Source organism: Danio rerio, chromosome 4 (genome assembly GCF_049306965.1).
Source record: "Danio rerio strain Tuebingen ecotype United States chromosome 4, GRCz12tu, whole genome shotgun sequence".
NCBI classification, from domain to species: domain Eukaryota; kingdom Metazoa; phylum Chordata; class Actinopteri; order Cypriniformes; family Danionidae; genus Danio; species Danio rerio.
The window spans coordinates 49,440,579-49,456,597 of NC_133179.1; the positions used below are offsets into that span (position 1 = coordinate 49,440,579).

Genomic DNA, 16,019 nt, shown 5'->3' on the forward strand with positions numbered 1-16,019 from the left:
AGGCGGTCCGAACCGCAGCAAAGCCGGAGGTCGACATGTCCAAATAGACCAAATCAGAAACTAAGCAGAGAAAAACGGCATCTGTAGAGAAAGAAAACAGATGGAGGAAAAGAAAGAAAGAACAGGAGGATCCCCTCCCCCCATAGAGGGTCTGTTATCCCCAGATCGAGTGCGTCCAGTGGAATCCATGTGTTGGCAGCCCCAACTGATGACAAAACACGAAGCAAGCATCTGGAGGAAGCTCAAACCCTTCATGCGTTGCCACAGTTACTAGCGAGTGGTTTGCAAGCACAGGCACGTCTGCTGCAAGTACAGCGCCGTCAGGAGACAGGGGTTGCTGGCCCATTCCCCACGCTCGGTGGCTGGGCATCACCGCCCTGGAGTACGGCCGATAGAAAACGGCGGCTGCCATTTGCGCCGCCCGGCAACTCATACTTACCTTGCAGGGGAGATACCATGATCAAGAAGCTGGTTCACCCAGGGCGAGGCTTGGCCATTGCACTCCGGCCACGCTGACCCCTGCGAATTCCCCAAATGTGGGAATCTCGACTGCATAATTTCTGGTAGTGGGGGACTGCGTTCGCGCTCTCCCCTGAGCACAGTGGTTCAAGACAGAGTTCAGGCGGTAGCGTCGGACCCGGCTGGAGCGTCGCTTCCCTCTCTTCCTCGCCCTTGGGCCAGCCTCTTTTGCTCCCGTTGAGCTGCGCGCGCCTGTGGAAGGCCTGCCCAACCGTCGCTAGAAGAGTCTGTTCAGACGCCGAAAACTACTCGAAAGGTCCCCCCTCAAAGCGGTTTGACCAGGTGAAGGAACACGCAAAGAGAGCCCCCGGTGGCTTTTGTCCGCCAAGCGAGTGTGCCCTGTGGAACGTCAGGATTCTATTTGCCGGCCTGCCGCTGTTACTGACGGAACGAATGCAGACCGTGTGAAAGGTCATCATTTTATCTGCCGTTAAGTAAGCGAACGCTTCTGCTCGGATCAGAGGTAACTCTGTTTCAAGAACTGCAATCTTTTGCAGACGTCTGTGGCGTTTTGGGCAGAGGGACGGTTCTAAACCAATCTGAACCAGAGGCAATTTCGCAGCCAGCCGTCGGTGGTTTCCCGTCTCAGGAATGTAAGGTGCCCGCAGCGGGAGGTTGTTCCGTTAGCGCTTCCGCTTTCGTCAGTGAAGTTCTTCTGCGGAACGTTTGTAGATCCCGTCGTGTTCTTCAAGCTATGTCGTTTGAGCACTGTGCTGATAGGCTGACGTAAGAAAACAGGACACGAAATATACAAGGCGAGAGTGCAAAGCACGGAGCTCTAGGCAAAGGCGGTCCGAACCGCAGCAAAGCCGGAGGTCGACATGTCCAAATAGACCAAATCAGAAACTAAGCAGAGAAAAACGGCATCTGTAGAGAAAGAAAACAGATGGAGGAAAAGAAAGAAAGAACAGGAGGATCCCCTCCCCCCATAGAGGGTCTGTTATCCCCAGATCGAGTGCGTCCAGTGGAATCCATGTGTTGGCAGCCCCAACTGATGACAAAACACGAAGCAAGCATCTGGAGGAAGCTCAAACCCTTCATGCGTTGCCACAGTTACTAGCGAGTGGTTTGCAAGCACAGGCACGTCTGCTGCGAGTACAGCGCCGTCAGGAGACAGGGGTTGCTGGCCCATTCCCCACGCTCGGTGGCTGGGCATCACCGCCCTGGAGTACGGCCGATAGAAAACGGCGGCTGCCATTTGCGCCGCCCGGCAACTCATACTTACCTTGCAGGGGAGATACCATGATCAAGAAGCTGGTTCACCCAGGGCGAGGCTTGGCCATTGCACTCCGGCCACGCTGACCCCTGCGAATTCCCCAAATGTGGGAATCTCGACTGCATAATTTCTGGTAGTGGGGGACTGCGTTCGCGCTCTCCCCTGAGCACAGTGGTTCAAGACAGAGTTCAGGCGGTAGCGTCGGACCCGGCTGGAGCGTCGCTTCCCTCTCTTCCTCGCCCTTGGGCCAGCCTCTTTTGCTCCCGTTGAGCTGCGCGCGCCTGTGGAAGGCCTGCCCAACCGTCGCTAGAAGAGTCTGTTCAGACGCCGAAAACTACTCGAAAGGTCCCCCCTCAAAGCGGTTTGACCAGGTGAAGGAACACGCAAAGAGAGCCCCCGGTGGCTTTTGTCCGCCAAGCGAGTGTGCCCTGTGGAACGTCAGGATTCTATTTGCCGGCCTGCCGCTGTTACTGACGGAACGAATGCAGACCGTGTGAAAGGTCATCATTTTATCTGCCGTTAAGTAAGCGAACGCTTCTGCTCGGATCAGAGGTAACTCTGTTTCAAGAACTGCAATCTTTTGCAGACGTCTGTGGCGTTTTGGGCAGAGGGACGGTTCTAAACCAATCTGAACCAGAGGCAATTTCGCAGCCAGCCGTCGGTGGTTTCCCGTCTCAGGAATGTAAGGTGCCCGCAGCGGGAGGTTGTTCCGTTAGCGCTTCCGCTTTCGTCAGTGAAGTTCTTCTGCGGAACGTTTGTAGATCCCGTCGTGTTCTTCAAGCTATGTCGTTTGAGCACTGTGCTGATAGGCTGACGTAAGAAAACAGGACACGAAATATACAAGGCGAGAGTGCAAAGCACGGAGCTCTAGGCAAAGGCGGTCCGAACCGCAGCAAAGCCGGAGGTCGACATGTCCAAATAGACCAAATCAGAAACTAAGCAGAGAAAAACGGCATCTGTAGAGAAAGAAAACAGATGGAGGAAAAGAAAGAAAGAACAGGAGGATCCCCTCCCCCCATAGAGGGTCTGTTATCCCCAGATCGAGTGCGTCCAGTGGAATCCATGTGTTGGCAGCCCCAAGTGATGACAAAACACGAAGCAAGCATCTGGAGGAAGCTCAAACCCTTCATGCGTTGCCACAGTTACTAGCGAGTGGTTTGCAAGCACAGGCACGTCTGCTGCGAGTACAGCGCCGTCAGGAGACAGGGGTTGCTGGCCCATTCCCCACGCTCGGTGGCTGGGCATCACCGCCCTGGAGTACGGCCGATAGAAAACGGCGGCTGCCATTTGCGCCGCCCGGCAACTCATACTTACCTTGCAGGGGAGATACCATGATCAAGAAGGTGGTTCACCCAGGGCGAGGCTTGGCCATTGCACTCCGGCCACGCTGACCCCTGCGAATTCCCCAAATGTGGGAATCTCGACTGCATAATTTCTGGTAGTGGGGGACTGCGTTCGCGCTCTCCCCTGAGCACAGTGGTTCAAGACAGAGTTCAGGCGGTAGCGTCGGACCCGGCTGGAGCGTCGCTTCCCTCTCTTCCTCGCCCTTGGGCCAGCCTCTTTTGCTCCCGTTGAGCTGCGCGCGCCTGTGGAAGGCCTGCCCAACCGTCGCTAGAAGAGTCTGTTCAGACGCCGAAAACTACTCGAAAGGTCCCCCCTCAAAGCGGTTTGACCAGGTGAAGGAACACGCAAAGAGAGCCCCCGGTGGCTTTTGTCCGCCAAGCGAGTGTGCCCTGTGGAACGTCAGGATTCTATTTGCCGGCCTGCCGCTGTTACTGACGGAACGAATGCAGACCGTGTGAAAGGTCATCATTTTATCTGCCGTTAAGTAAGCGAACGCTTCTGCTCGGATCAGAGGTAACTCTGTTTCAAGAACTGCAATCTTTTGCAGACGTCTGTGGCGTTTTGGGCAGAGGGACGGTTCTAAACCAATCTGAACCAGAGGCAATTTCGCAGCCAGCCGTCGGTGGTTTCCCGTCTCAGGAATGTAAGGTGCCCGCAGCGGGAGGTTGTTCCGTTAGCGCTTCCGCTTTCGTCAGTGAAGTTCTTCTGCGGAACGTTTGTAGATCCCGTCGTGTTCTTCAAGCTATGTCGTTTGAGCACTGTGCTGATAGGCTGACGTAAGAAAACAGGACACGAAATATACAAGGCGAGAGTGCAAAGCACGGAGCTCTAGGCAAAGGCGGTCCGAACCGCAGCAAAGCCGGAGGTCGACATGTCCAAATAGACCAAATCAGAAACTAAGCAGAGAAAAACGGCATCTGTAGAGAAAGAAAACAGATGGAGGAAAAGAAAGAAAGAACAGGAGGATCCCCTCCCCCCATAGAGGGTCTGTTATCCCCAGATCGAGTGCGTCCAGTGGAATCCATGTGTTGGCAGCCCCAAGTGATGACAAAACACGAAGCAAGCATCTGGAGGAAGCTCAAACCCTTCATGCGTTGCCACAGTTACTAGCGAGTGGTTTGCAAGCACAGGCACGTCTGCTGCGAGTACAGCGCCGTCAGGAGACAGGGGTTGCTGGCCCATTCCCCACGCTCGGTGGCTGGGCATCACCGCCCTGGAGTACGGCCGATAGAAAACGGCGGCTGCCATTTGCGCCGCCCGGCAACTCATACTTACCTGGCAGGGGAGATACCATGATCAAGAAGGTGGTTCACCCAGGGCGAGGCTTGGCCATTGCACTCCGGCCACGCTGGCCCCTGCGAATTCCCCAAATGTGGGAATCTCGACTGCATAATTTCTGGTAGTGGGGGACTGCGTTCGCGCTCTCCCCTGAGCACAGTGGTTCAAGACAGAGTTCAGGCGGTAGCGTCGGACCCGACTGGAGCGTCGCTTCCCTCTCTTCCTCGCCCTTGGGCCAGCCTCTTTTGCTCCCGTTGAGCTGCGCGCGCCTGTGGAAGGCCTGCCCAACCGTCGCTAGAAGAGTCTGTTCAGACGCCGAAAACTACTCGAAAGGTCCCCCCTCAAAGCGGTTTGACCAGGTGAAGGAACACGCAAAGAGAGCCCCCGGTGGCTTTTGTCCGCCAAGCGAGTGTGCCCTGTGGAACGTCAGGATTCTATTTGCCGGCCTGCCGCTGTTACTGACGGAACGAATGCAGACCGTGTGAAAGGTCATCATTTTATCTGCCGTTAAGTAAGCGAACGCTTCTGCTCGGATCAGAGGTAACTCTGTTTCAAGAACTGCAATCTTTTGCAGACGTCTGTGGCGTTTTGGGCAGAGGGACGGTTCTAAACCAATCTGAACCAGAGGCAATTTCGCAGCCAGCCGTCGGTGGTTTCCCGTCTCAGGAATGTAAGGTGCCCGCAGCGGGAGGTTGTTCCGTTAGCGCTTCCGCTTTCGTCAGTGAAGTTCTTCTGCGGAACGTTTGTAGATCCCGTCGTGTTCTTCAAGCTATGTCGTTTGAGCACTGTGCTGATAGGCTGACGTAAGAAAACAGGACACGAAATATACAAGGCGAGAGTGCAAAGCACGGAGCTCTAGGCAAAGGCGGTCCGAACCGCAGCAAAGCCGGAGGTCGACATGTCCAAATAGACCAAATCAGAAACTAAGCAGAGAAAAACGGCATCTGTAGAGAAAGAAAACAGATGGAGGAAAAGAAAGAAAGAACAGGAGGATCCCCTCCCCCCATAGAGGGTCTGTTATCCCCAGATCGAGTGCGTCCAGTGGAATCCATGTGTTGGCAGCCCCAAGTGATGACAAAACACGAAGCAAGCATCTGGAGGAAGCTCAAACCCTTCATGCGTTGCCACAGTTACTAGCGAGTGGTTTGCAAGCACAGGCACGTCTGCTGCGAGTACAGCGCCGTCAGGAGACAGGGGTTGCTGGCCCATTCCCCACGCTCGGTGGCTGGGCATCACCGCCCTGGAGTACGGCCGATAGAAAACGGCGGCTGCCATTTGCGCCGCCCGGCAACTCATACTTACCTGGCAGGGGAGATACCATGATCAAGAAGGTGGTTCACCCAGGGCGAGGCTTGGCCATTGCACTCCGGCCACGCTGGCCCCTGCGAATTCCCCAAATGTGGGAATCTCGACTGCATAATTTCTGGTAGTGGGGGACTGCGTTCGCGCTCTCCCCTGAGCACAGTGGTTCAAGACAGAGTTCAGGCGGTAGCGTCGGACCCGGCTGGAGCGTCGCTTCCCTCTCTTCCTCGCCCTTGGGCCAGCCTCTTTTGCTCCCGTTGAGCTGCGCGCGCCTGTGGAAGGCCTGCCCAACCGTCGCTAGAAGAGTCTGTTCAGACGCCGAAAACTACTCGAAAGGTCCCCCCTCAAAGCGGTTTGACCAGGTGAAGGAACACGCAAAGAGAGCCCCCGGTGGCTTTTGTCCGCCAAGCGAGTGTGCCCTGTGGAACGTCAGGATTCTATTTGCCGGCCTGCCGCTGTTACTGACGGAACGAATGCAGACCGTGTGAAAGGTCATCATTTTATCTGCCGTTAAGTAAGCGAACGCTTCTGCTCGGATCAGAGGTAACTCTGTTTCAAGAACTGCAATCTTTTGCAGACGTCTGTGGCGTTTTGGGCAGAGGGACGGTTCTAAACCAATCTGAACCAGAGGCAATTTCGCAGCCAGCGGTCGGTGGTTTCCCGTCTCAGGAATGTAAGGTGCCCGCAGCGGGAGGTTGTTCCGTTAGCGCTTCCGCTTTCGTCAGTGAAGTTCTTCTGCGGAACGTTTGTAGATCCCGTCGTGTTCTTCAAGCTATGTCGTTTGAGCACTGTGCTGATAGGCTGACGTAAGAAAACAGGACACGAAATATACAAGGCGAGAGTGCAAAGCACGGAGCTCTAGGCAAAGGCGGTCCGAACCGCAGCAAAGCCGGAGGTCGACATGTCCAAATAGACCAAATCAGAAACTAAGCAGAGAAAAACGGCATCTGTAGAGAAAGAAAACAGATGGAGGAAAAGAAAGAAAGAACAGGAGGATCCCCTCCCCCCATAGAGGGTCTGTTATCCCCAGATCGAGTGCGTCCAGTGGAATCCATGTGTTGGCAGCCCCAAGTGATGACAAAACACGAAGCAAGCATCTGGAGGAAGCTCAAACCCTTCATGCGTTGCCACAGTTACTAGCGAGTGGTTTGCAAGCACAGGCACGTCTGCTGCAAGTACAGCGCCGTCAGGAGACAGGGGTTGCTGGCCCATTCCCCACGCTCGGTGGCTGGGCATCACCGCCCTGGAGTACGGCCGATAGAAAACGGCGGCTGCCATTTGCGCCGCCCGGCAACTCATACTTACCTTGCAGGGGAGATACCATGATCAAGAAGGTGGTTCACCCAGGGCGAGGCTTGGCCATTGCACTCCGGCCACGCTGACCCCTGCGAATTCCCCAAATGTGGGAATCTCGACTGCATAATTTCTGGTAGTGGGGGACTGCGTTCGCGCTCTCCCCTGAGCACAGTGGTTCAAGACAGAGTTCAGGCGGTAGCGTCGGACCCGGCTGGAGCGTCGCTTCCCTCTCTTCCTCGCCCTTGGGCCAGCCTCTTTTGCTCCCGTTGAGCTGCGCGCGCCTGTGGAAGGCCTGCCCAACCGTCGCTAGAAGAGTCTGTTCAGACGCCGAAAACTACTCGAAAGGTCCCCCCTCAAAGCGGTTTGACCAGGTGAAGGAACACGCAAAGAGAGCCCCCGGTGGCTTTTGTCCGCCAAGCGAGTGTGCCCTGTGGAACGTCAGGATTCTATTTGCCGGCCTGCCGCTGTTACTGACGGAACGAATGCAGACCGTGTGAAAGGTCATCATTTTATCTGCCGTTAAGTAAGCGAACGCTTCTGCTCGGATCAGAGGTAACTCTGTTTCAAGAACTGCAATCTTTTGCAGACGTCTGTGGCGTTTTGGGCAGAGGGACGGTTCTAAACCAATCTGAACCAGAGGCAATTTCGCAGCCAGCCGTCGGTGGTTTCCCGTCTCAGGAATGTAAGGTGCCCGCAGCGGGAGGTTGTTCCGTTAGCGCTTCCGCTTTCGTCAGTGAAGTTCTTCTGCGGAACGTTTGTAGATCCCGTCGTGTTCTTCAAGCTATGTCGTTTGAGCACTGTGCTGATAGGCTGACGTAAGAAAACAGGACACGAAATATACAAGGCGAGAGTGCAAAGCACGGAGCTCTAGGCAAAGGCGGTCCGAACCGCAGCAAAGCCGGAGGTCGACATGTCCAAATAGACCAAATCAGAAACTAAGCAGAGAAAAACGGCATCTGTAGAGAAAGAAAACAGATGGAGGAAAAGAAAGAAAGAACAGGAGGATCCCCTCCCCCCATAGAGGGTCTGTTATCCCCAGATCGAGTGCGTCCAGTGGAATCCATGTGTTGGCAGCCCCAAGTGATGACAAAACACGAAGCAAGCATCTGGAGGAAGCTCAAACCCTTCATGCGTTGCCACAGTTACTAGCGAGTGGTTTGCAAGCACAGGCACGTCTGCTGCGAGTACAGCGCCGTCAGGAGACAGGGGTTGCTGGCCCATTCCCCACGCTCGGTGGCTGGGCATCACCGCCCTGGAGTACGGCCGATAGAAAACGGCGGCTGCCATTTGCGCCGCCCGGCAACTCATACTTACCTGGCAGGGGAGATACCATGATCAAGAAGGTGGTTCACCCAGGGCGAGGCTTGGCCATTGCACTCCGGCCACGCTGGCCCCTGCGAATTCCCCAAATGTGGGAATCTCGACTGCATAATTTCTGGTAGTGGGGGACTGCGTTCGCGCTCTCCCCTGAGCACAGTGGTTCAAGACAGAGTTCAGGCGGTAGCGTCGGACCCGGCTGGAGCGTCGCTTCCCTCTCTTCCTCGCCCTTGGGCCAGCCTCTTTTGCTCCCGTTGAGCTGCGCGCGCCTGTGGAAGGCCTGCCCAACCGTCGCTGGAAGAGTCTGTTCAGACGCCGAAAACTACTCGAAAGGTCCCCCCTCAAAGCGGTTTGACCAGGTGAAGGAACACGCAAAGAGAGCCCCCGGTGGCTTTTGTCCGCCAAGCGAGTGTGCCCTGTGGAACGTCAGGATTCTATTTGCCGGCCTGCCGCTGTTACTGACGGAACGAATGCAGACCGTGTGAAAGGTCATCATTTTATCTGCCGTTAAGTAAGCGAACGCTTCTGCTCGGATCAGAGGTAACTCTGTTTCAAGAACTGCAATCTTTTGCAGACGTCTGTGGCGTTTTGGGCAGAGGGACGGTTCTAAACCAATCTGAACCAGAGGCAATTTCGCAGCCAGCCGTCGGTGGTTTCCCGTCTCAGGAATGTAAGGTGCCCGCAGCGGGAGGTTGTTCCGTTAGCGCTTCCGCTTTCGTCAGTGAAGTTCTTCTGCGGAACGTTTGTAGATCCCGTCGTGTTCTTCAAGCTATGTCGTTTGAGCACTGTGCTGATAGGCTGACGTAAGAAAACAGGACACGAAATATACAAGGCGAGAGTGCAAAGCACGGAGCTCTAGGCAAAGGCGGTCCGAACCGCAGCAAAGCCGGAGGTCGACATGTCCAAATAGACCAAATCAGAAACTAAGCAGAGAAAAACGGCATCTGTAGAGAAAGAAAACAGATGGAGGAAAAGAAAGAAAGAACAGGAGGATCCCCTCCCCCCATAGAGGGTCTGTTATCCCCAGATCGAGTGCGTCCAGTGGAATCCATGTGTTGGCAGCCCCAAGTGATGACAAAACACGAAGCAAGCATCTGGAGGAAGCTCAAACCCTTCATGCGTTGCCACAGTTACTAGCGAGTGGTTTGCAAGCACAGGCACGTCTGCTGCGAGTACAGCGCCGTCAGGAGACAGGGGTTGCTGGCCCATTCCCCACGCTCGGTGGCTGGGCATCACCGCCCTGGAGTACGGCCGATAGAAAACGGCGGCTGCCATTTGCGCCGCCCGGCAACTCATACTTACCTGGCAGGGGAGATACCATGATCAAGAAGGTGGTTCACCCAGGGCGAGGCTTGGCCATTGCACTCCGGCCACGCTGGCCCCTGCGAATTCCCCAAATGTGGGAATCTCGACTGCATAATTTCTGGTAGTGGGGGACTGCGTTCGCGCTCTCCCCTGAGCACAGTGGTTCAAGACAGAGTTCAGGCGGTAGCGTCGGACCCGGCTGGAGCGTCGCTTCCCTCTCTTCCTCGCCCTTGGGCCAGCCTCTTTTGCTCCCGTTGAGCTGCGCGCGCCTGTGGAAGGCCTGCCCAACCGTCGCTAGAAGAGTCTGTTCAGACGCCGAAAACTACTCGAAAGGTCCCCCCTCAAAGCGGTTTGACCAGGTGAAGGAACACGCAAAGAGAGCCCCCGGTGGCTTTTGTCCGCCAAGCGAGTGTGCCCTGTGGAACGTCAGGATTCTATTTGCCGGCCTGCCGCTGTTACTGACGGAACGAATGCAGACCGTGTGAAAGGTCATCATTTTATCTGCCGTTAAGTAAGCGAACGCTTCTGCTCGGATCAGAGGTAACTCTGTTTCAAGAACTGCAATCTTTTGCAGACGTCTGTGGCGTTTTGGGCAGAGGGACGGTTCTAAACCAATCTGAACCAGAGGCAATTTCGCAGCCAGCCGTCGGTGGTTTCCCGTCTCAGGAATGTAAGGTGCCCGCAGCGGGAGGTTGTTCCGTTAGCGCTTCCGCTTTCGTCAGTGAAGTTCTTCTGCGGAACGTTTGTAGATCCCGTCGTGTTCTTCAAGCTATGTCGTTTGAGCACTGTGCTGATAGGCTGACGTAAGAAAACAGGACACGAAATATACAAGGCGAGAGTGCAAAGCACGGAGCTCTAGGCAAAGGCGGTCCGAACCGCAGCAAAGCCGGAGGTCGACATGTCCAAATAGACCAAATCAGAAACTAAGCAGAGAAAAACGGCATCTGTAGAGAAAGAAAACAGATGGAGGAAAAGAAAGAAAGAACAGGAGGATCCCCTCCCCCCATAGAGGGTCTGTTATCCCCAGATCGAGTGCGTCCAGTGGAATCCATGTGTTGGCAGCCCCAAGTGATGACAAAACACGAAGCAAGCATCTGGAGGAAGCTCAAACCCTTCATGCGTTGCCACAGTTACTAGCGAGTGGTTTGCAAGCACAGGCACGTCTGCTGCGAGTACAGCGCCGTCAGGAGACAGGGGTTGCTGGCCCATTCCCCACGCTCGGTGGCTGGGCATCACCGCCCTGGAGTACGGCCGATAGAAAACGGCGGCTGCCATTTGCGCCGCCCGGCAACTCATACTTACCTGGCAGGGGAGATACCATGATCAAGAAGGTGGTTCACCCAGGGCGAGGCTTGGCCATTGCACTCCGGCCACGCTGGCCCCTGCGAATTCCCCAAATGTGGGAATCTCGACTGCATAATTTCTGGTAGTGGGGGACTGCGTTCGCGCTCTCCCCTGAGCACAGTGGTTCAAGACAGAGTTCAGGCGGTAGCGTCGGACCCGGCTGGAGCGTCGCTTCCCTCTCTTCCTCGCCCTTGGGCCAGCCTCTTTTGCTCCCGTTGAGCTGCGCGCGCCTGTGGAAGGCCTGCCCAACCGTCGCTAGAAGAGTCTGTTCAGACGCCGAAAACTACTCGAAAGGTCCCCCCTCAAAGCGGTTTGACCAGGTGAAGGAACACGCAAAGAGAGCCCCCGGTGGCTTTTGTCCGCCAAGCGAGTGTGCCCTGTGGAACGTCAGGATTCTATTTGCCGGCCTGCCGCTGTTACTGACGGAACGAATGCAGACCGTGTGAAAGGTCATCATTTTATCTGCCGTTAAGTAAGCGAACGCTTCTGCTCGGATCAGAGGTAACTCTGTTTCAAGAACTGCAATCTTTTGCAGACGTCTGTGGCGTTTTGGGCAGAGGGACGGTTCTAAACCAATCTGAACCAGAGGCAATTTCGCAGCCAGCCGTCGGTGGTTTCCCGTCTCAGGAATGTAAGGTGCCCGCAGCGGGAGGTTGTTCCGTTAGCGCTTCCGCTTTCGTCAGTGAAGTTCTTCTGCGGAACGTTTGTAGATCCCGTCGTGTTCTTCAAGCTATGTCGTTTGAGCACTGTGCTGATAGGCTGACGTAAGAAAACAGGACACGAAATATACAAGGCGAGAGTGCAAAGCACGGAGCTCTAGGCAAAGGCGGTCCGAACCGCAGCAAAGCCGGAGGTCGACATGTCCAAATAGACCAAATCAGAAACTAAGCAGAGAAAAACGGCATCTGTAGAGAAAGAAAACAGATGGAGGAAAAGAAAGAAAGAACAGGAGGATCCCCTCCCCCCATAGAGGGTCTGTTATCCCCAGATCGAGTGCGTCCAGTGGAATCCATGTGTTGGCAGCCCCAAGTGATGACAAAACACGAAGCAAGCATCTGGAGGAAGCTCAAACCCTTCATGCGTTGCCACAGTTACTAGCGAGTGGTTTGCAAGCACAGGCACGTCTGCTGCGAGTACAGCGCCGTCAGGAGACAGGGGTTGCTGGCCCATTCCCCACGCTCGGTGGCTGGGCATCACCGCCCTGGAGTACGGCCGATAGAAAACGGCGGCTGCCATTTGCGCCGCCCGGCAACTCATACTTACCTGGCAGGGGAGATACCATGATCAAGAAGGTGGTTCACCCAGGGCGAGGCTTGGCCATTGCACTCCGGCCACGCTGGCCCCTGCGAATTCCCCAAATGTGGGAATCTCGACTGCATAATTTCTGGTAGTGGGGGACTGCGTTCGCGCTCTCCCCTGAGCACAGTGGTTCAAGACAGAGTTCAGGCGGTAGCGTCGGACCCGGCTGGAGCGTCGCTTCCCTCTCTTCCTCGCCCTTGGGCCAGCCTCTTTTGCTCCCGTTGAGCTGCGCGCGCCTGTGGAAGGCCTGCCCAACCGTCGCTGGAAGAGTCTGTTCAGACGCCGAAAACTACTCGAAAGGTCCCCCCTCAAAGCGGTTTGACCAGGTGAAGGAACACGCAAAGAGAGCCCCCGGTGGCTTTTGTCCGCCAAGCGAGTGTGCCCTGTGGAACGTCAGGATTCTATTTGCCGGCCTGCCGCTGTTACTGACGGAACGAATGCAGACCGTGTGAAAGGTCATCATTTTATCTGCCGTTAAGTAAGCGAACGCTTCTGCTCGGATCAGAGGTAACTCTGTTTCAAGAACTGCAATCTTTTGCAGACGTCTGTGGCGTTTTGGGCAGAGGGACGGTTCTAAACCAATCTGAACCAGAGGCAATTTCGCAGCCAGCCGTCGGTGGTTTCCCGTCTCAGGAATGTAAGGTGCCCGCAGCGGGAGGTTGTTCCGTTAGCGCTTCCGCTTTCGTCAGTGAAGTTCTTCTGCGGAACGTTTGTAGATCCCGTCGTGTTCTTCAAGCTATGTCGTTTGAGCACTGTGCTGATAGGCTGACGTAAGAAAACAGGACACGAAATATACAAGGCGAGAGTGCAAAGCACGGAGCTCTAGGCAAAGGCGGTCCGAACCGCAGCAAAGCCGGAGGTCGACATGTCCAAATAGACCAAATCAGAAACTAAGCAGAGAAAAACGGCATCTGTAGAGAAAGAAAACAGATGGAGGAAAAGAAAGAAAGAACAGGAGGATCCCCTCCCCCCATAGAGGGTCTGTTATCCCCAGATCGAGTGCGTCCAGTGGAATCCATGTGTTGGCAGCCCCAAGTGATGACAAAACACGAAGCAAGCATCTGGAGGAAGCTCAAACCCTTCATGCGTTGCCACAGTTACTAGCGAGTGGTTTGCAAGCACAGGCACGTCTGCTGCGAGTACAGCGCCGTCAGGAGACAGGGGTTGCTGGCCCATTCCCCACGCTCGGTGGCTGGGCATCACCGCCCTGGAGTACGGCCGATAGAAAACGGCGGCTGCCATTTGCGCCGCCCGGCAACTCATACTTACCTGGCAGGGGAGATACCATGATCAAGAAGGTGGTTCACCCAGGGCGAGGCTTGGCCATTGCACTCCGGCCACGCTGGCCCCTGCGAATTCCCCAAATGTGGGAATCTCGACTGCATAATTTCTGGTAGTGGGGGACTGCGTTCGCGCTCTCCCCTGAGCACAGTGGTTCAAGACAGAGTTCAGGCGGTAGCGTCGGACCCGGCTGGAGCGTCGCTTCCCTCTCTTCCTCGCCCTTGGGCCAGCCTCTTTTGCTCCCGTTGAGCTGCGCGCGCCTGTGGAAGGCCTGCCCAACCGTCGCTAGAAGAGTCTGTTCAGACGCCGAAAACTACTCGAAAGGTCCCCCCTCAAAGCGGTTTGACCAGGTGAAGGAACACGCAAAGAGAGCCCCCGGTGGCTTTTGTCCGCCAAGCGAGTGTGCCCTGTGGAACGTCAGGATTCTATTTGCCGGCCTGCCGCTGTTACTGACGGAACGAATGCAGACCGTGTGAAAGGTCATCATTTTATCTGCCGTTAAGTAAGCGAACGCTTCTGCTCGGATCAGAGGTAACTCTGTTTCAAGAACTGCAATCTTTTGCAGACGTCTGTGGCGTTTTGGGCAGAGGGACGGTTCTAAACCAATCTGAACCAGAGGCAATTTCGCAGCCAGCCGTCGGTGGTTTCCCGTCTCAGGAATGTAAGGTGCCCTCAGCGGGAGGTTGTTCCGTTAGCGCTTCCGCTTTCGTCAGTGAAGTTCTTCTGCGGAACGTTTGTAGATCCCGTCGTGTTCTTCAAGCTATGTCGTTTGAGCACTGTGCTGATAGGCTGACGTAAGAAAACAGGACACGAAATATACAAGGCGAGAGTGCAAAGCACGGAGCTCTAGGCAAAGGCGGTCCGAACCGCAGCAAAGCCGGAGGTCGACATGTCCAAATAGACCAAATCAGAAACTAAGCAGAGAAAAACGGCATCTGTAGAGAAAGAAAACAGATGGAGGAAAAGAAAGAAAGAACAGGAGGATCCCCTCCCCCCATAGAGGGTCTGTTATCCCCAGATCGAGTGCGTCCAGTGGAATCCATGTGTTGGCAGCCCCAACTGATGACAAAACACGAAGCAAGCATCTGGAGGAAGCTCAAACCCTTCATGCGTTGCCACAGTTACTAGCGAGTGGTTTGCAAGCACAGGCACGTCTGCTGCAAGTACAGCGCCGTCAGGAGACAGGGGTTGCTGGCCCATTCCCCACGCTCGGTGGCTGGGCATCACCGCCCTGGAGTACGGCCGATAGAAAACGGCGGCTGCCATTTGCGCCGCCCGGCAACTCATACTTACCTGGCAGGGGAGATACCATGATCAAGAAGGTGGTTCACCCAGGGCGAGGCTTGGCCATTGCACTCCGGCCACGCTGACCCCTGCGAATTCCCCAAATGTGGGAATCTCGACTGCATAATTTCTGGTAGTGGGGGACTGCGTTCGCGCTCTCCCCTGAGCACAGTGGTTCAAGACAGAGTTCAGGCGGTAGCGTCGGACCCGGCTGGAGCGTCGCTTCCCTCTCTTCCTCGCCCTTGGGCCAGCCTCTTTTGCTCCCGTTGAGCTGCGCGCGCCTGTGGAAGGCCTGCCCAACCGTCGCTAGAAGAGTCTGTTCAGACGCCGAAAACTACTCGAAAGGTCCCCCCTCAAAGCGGTTTGACCAGGTGAAGGAACACGCAAAGAGAGCCCCCGGTGGCTTTTGTCCGCCAAGCGAGTGTGCCCTGTGGAACGTCAGGATTCTATTTGCCGGCCTGCCGCTGTTACTGACGGAACGAATGCAGACCGTGTGAAAGGTCATCATTTTATCTGCCGTTAAGTAAGCGAACGCTTCTGCTCGGATCAGAGGTAACTCTGTTTCAAGAACTGCAATCTTTTGCAGACGTCTGTGGCGTTTTGGGCAGAGGGACGGTTCTAAACCAATCTGAACCAGAGGCAATTTCGCAGCCAGCCGTCGGTGGTTTCCCGTCTCAGGAATGTAAGGTGCCCGCAGCGGGAGGTTGTTCCGTTAGCGCTTCCGCTTTCGTCAGTGAAGTTCTTCTGCGGAACGTTTGTAGATCCCGTCGTGTTCTTCAAGCTATGTCGTTTGAGCACTGTGCTGATAGGCTGACGTAAGAAAACAGGACACGAAATATACAAGGCGAGAGTGCAAAGCACGGAGCTCTAGGCAAAGGCGGTCCGAACCGCAGCAAAGCCGGAGGTCGACATGTCCAAATAGACCAAATCAGAAACTAAGCAGAGAAAAACGGCATCTGTAGAGAAAGAAAACAGATGGAGGAAAAGAAAGAAAGAACAGGAGGATCCCCTCCCCCCATAGAGGGTCTGTTATCCCCAGATCGAGTGCGTCCAGTGGAATCCATGTGTTGGCAGCCCCAACTGATGACAAAACACGAAGCAAGCATCTGGAGGAAGCTCAAACCCTTCATGCGTTGCCACAGTTACTAGCGAGTGGTTTGCAAGCACAGGCACGTCTGCTGCAAGTACAGCGCCGTCAGGAGACAGGGGTTGCTGGCCCATTCCCCACGCTCGG

At 55.4% G+C, this 16,019-nt stretch overlaps 12 non-coding genes across 12 annotated transcripts; all 12 read left to right on the top strand.

The window, feature by feature from the left end:
- Nucleotides 1-431: 431 nt before the first annotated feature.
- LOC141384154 (U1 spliceosomal RNA) lies at nt 432-595 on the top strand. Its single transcript, XR_012405210.1, has one exon. It is a non-coding gene; the product is annotated as a U1 spliceosomal RNA (small nuclear RNA).
- Nucleotides 596-1,736: 1,141 nt separating this feature from the next.
- Nucleotides 1,737-1,900, top strand: LOC141384155 (U1 spliceosomal RNA). Its single transcript, XR_012405211.1, has one exon. It is a non-coding gene; the product is annotated as a U1 spliceosomal RNA (small nuclear RNA).
- Nucleotides 1,901-3,041: 1,141 nt separating this feature from the next.
- Nucleotides 3,042-3,205, top strand: LOC141384109 (U1 spliceosomal RNA). Its single transcript, XR_012405165.1, has one exon. It is a non-coding gene; the product is annotated as a U1 spliceosomal RNA (small nuclear RNA).
- A 1,141-nt stretch (nt 3,206-4,346) lies between these two features.
- On the top strand, nt 4,347-4,510 carry LOC141384078 (U1 spliceosomal RNA). The gene has a single exon (XR_012405132.1). It is a non-coding gene; the product is annotated as a U1 spliceosomal RNA (small nuclear RNA).
- Nucleotides 4,511-5,651: 1,141 nt separating this feature from the next.
- On the top strand, nt 5,652-5,815 carry LOC141384079 (U1 spliceosomal RNA). The gene has a single exon (XR_012405133.1). It is a non-coding gene; the product is annotated as a U1 spliceosomal RNA (small nuclear RNA).
- Nucleotides 5,816-6,956: 1,141 nt separating this feature from the next.
- LOC141384110 (U1 spliceosomal RNA) lies at nt 6,957-7,120 on the top strand. Its single transcript, XR_012405166.1, has one exon. It is a non-coding gene; the product is annotated as a U1 spliceosomal RNA (small nuclear RNA).
- Nucleotides 7,121-8,261: 1,141 nt separating this feature from the next.
- LOC141384080 (U1 spliceosomal RNA) lies at nt 8,262-8,425 on the top strand. The gene has a single exon (XR_012405134.1). It is a non-coding gene; the product is annotated as a U1 spliceosomal RNA (small nuclear RNA).
- Nucleotides 8,426-9,566: 1,141 nt separating this feature from the next.
- LOC141384081 (U1 spliceosomal RNA) lies at nt 9,567-9,730 on the top strand. Its single transcript, XR_012405135.1, has one exon. It is a non-coding gene; the product is annotated as a U1 spliceosomal RNA (small nuclear RNA).
- Nucleotides 9,731-10,871: 1,141 nt separating this feature from the next.
- On the top strand, nt 10,872-11,035 carry LOC141384082 (U1 spliceosomal RNA). The gene has a single exon (XR_012405136.1). It is a non-coding gene; the product is annotated as a U1 spliceosomal RNA (small nuclear RNA).
- Nucleotides 11,036-12,176: 1,141 nt separating this feature from the next.
- On the top strand, nt 12,177-12,340 carry LOC141384083 (U1 spliceosomal RNA). The gene has a single exon (XR_012405137.1). It is a non-coding gene; the product is annotated as a U1 spliceosomal RNA (small nuclear RNA).
- A 1,141-nt stretch (nt 12,341-13,481) lies between these two features.
- Nucleotides 13,482-13,645, top strand: LOC141384084 (U1 spliceosomal RNA). Its single transcript, XR_012405138.1, has one exon. It is a non-coding gene; the product is annotated as a U1 spliceosomal RNA (small nuclear RNA).
- A 1,141-nt stretch (nt 13,646-14,786) lies between these two features.
- On the top strand, nt 14,787-14,950 carry LOC141384023 (U1 spliceosomal RNA). Its single transcript, XR_012405071.1, has one exon. It is a non-coding gene; the product is annotated as a U1 spliceosomal RNA (small nuclear RNA).
- The last annotated feature ends 1,069 nt before the right edge of the window (nt 14,951-16,019 follow it).